The sequence below is a fragment of the Myotis brandtii genome, unplaced genomic scaffold (genome assembly GCF_000412655.1).
Source record: "Myotis brandtii unplaced genomic scaffold, ASM41265v1 scaffold1077, whole genome shotgun sequence".
NCBI lineage: Eukaryota > Metazoa > Chordata > Mammalia > Chiroptera > Vespertilionidae > Myotis > Myotis brandtii.
Window position 1 is genome coordinate 566,908 of NW_005353666.1, and position 1,552 is coordinate 568,459.

Below are 1,552 nucleotides of genomic sequence, written 5' to 3' on the forward strand. Positions count from 1 at the left end.
CCCAGCCCGGAACAGCCCAGTTGGGAGAGCTGATGTCATCGGGATCGAATGACCCTGATTGCTTCCAGGTGACCTGGCGGCGACACCCCGCGAGGCAGCTTGCCTGGAAGCGATGCATGGCAATTTGGTGGAAAAAGACAATTTGGTCTAAACTGGATAATTCCTAAGTGCTGCGTTTCTCCGTAATGGTCACTTTGGGGAATCACAAGGGCATGATGTAATCTTTTGTGACTTTTCCCCTGAATTCCTCAGAAATATGTTCTTTTTCGGCGGTCTCATTTCCTAATAGTTTGCAATTTTTTTCACTTTCGCATTTTTTGTCACAGTGAAAGATTAAATCAAACTTTCCAATAATTTATCTCTGTGGCAATAATTGAAATGCAAAATCTTGTGTCATTGCTTAAAATGCGTGTGATTAGAGGGCTCTGATTAGAGAGCCCTCGCCAGCCTGGTTCAGGGGTTGGAGCGTCTGCCCACACACCGAAGAGTCCAGGTTCGATTCCCAGTCAAGGCCCGGACCTGGGTTGTAGGTTTGATCCCATCGTGCAGGAGGCAACCAATCAATGTGTCTCTCTCACATCAATGTTTCTCTCTCTCCCCCCGCCCCCTTCCTTCTTTCCTCTCTCTCTGAAAATCACTGGGGAAAATATATCCTTGGGTGAGAATTAAATAAACGAACAAAAAATACATGTGATTAGAAAGTGTATGTGTGGAGCCCTTTTGCAGTGACGAGTCAGCATAGAAGTGTTTGGGGATGAGTGTGGATCTAGGGCTGATGATGTCTGAGAAGAAATAGTTCACGTTGTTGATGTTCTTCATTTGATGCCTCATATTTTTAGAATAAAAAACTGCATTCTTATGTAGTAAAGGGAACGAAAGAAATCGGTAACAGTTTGGATATTTAGAAAATCCCAAGTAGTCCTCCCCTGAACATTTAGGTTTTTCTGACTTTTCTCAGATTCAAGTTGCACAGGATGGGAAAAATACCTGGTCATAAAACTGAAAAAAAAATAAAGTAGGAAAAAGACAGAAAAATTCTGCAGGGAACATACACGGGTTCCAGAAACAACAAACGATGCATCCCAGGGCCCGATGCTCCTTGTTGACAAAATACCCACTTCAGCTTGTTTGGGCGCAGAGGGTCCTAGCGGGTCCTCTCCGTTCCCAACAAGAGAGTCAAACTCGGACACAGCAGCTCAGCCCCGGGCCCTGGGGACCCCCGCAGGGACTGACGTTTCTCGTGAGTGACCCTGCTGTCCTCCGCTTGCACCCCTCTTCCCAATCAGGGTTGGCACTCCCACCCTGCCGGCCCCTCGGGGTGTCAGGATGCACCCCTGAAGCGAGAGGACATGCCTGCACCCCTGCAGGGCTCCCCCGTTCTGGCGAATGGTTCTGAGATCTGACCCCACACATCGCGGCCCGCACCTCGGGACCCTCGGCCGCCAGAGGGACGATGAAGAACTTGCCCTCAGACCCCCTCCTCCCCTGGGCCCTGCCGTTCCCGAGGGTGTGTCCCTGCTCTGCCCGGCCCTCAGGACAACCAGGGGCGCCC

The 1,552-nt window shown here is 50.0% G+C and overlaps 1 protein-coding gene across 1 annotated transcript in view; it reads right to left on the reverse strand.

Moving 5' to 3' along the window:
• SMOC2 (SPARC related modular calcium binding 2) overlaps positions 1-1,552 on the reverse strand; it is a 72,268-nt gene that overhangs the window by 5,932 nt on the left and 64,784 nt on the right. The window lies entirely within an intron of this gene.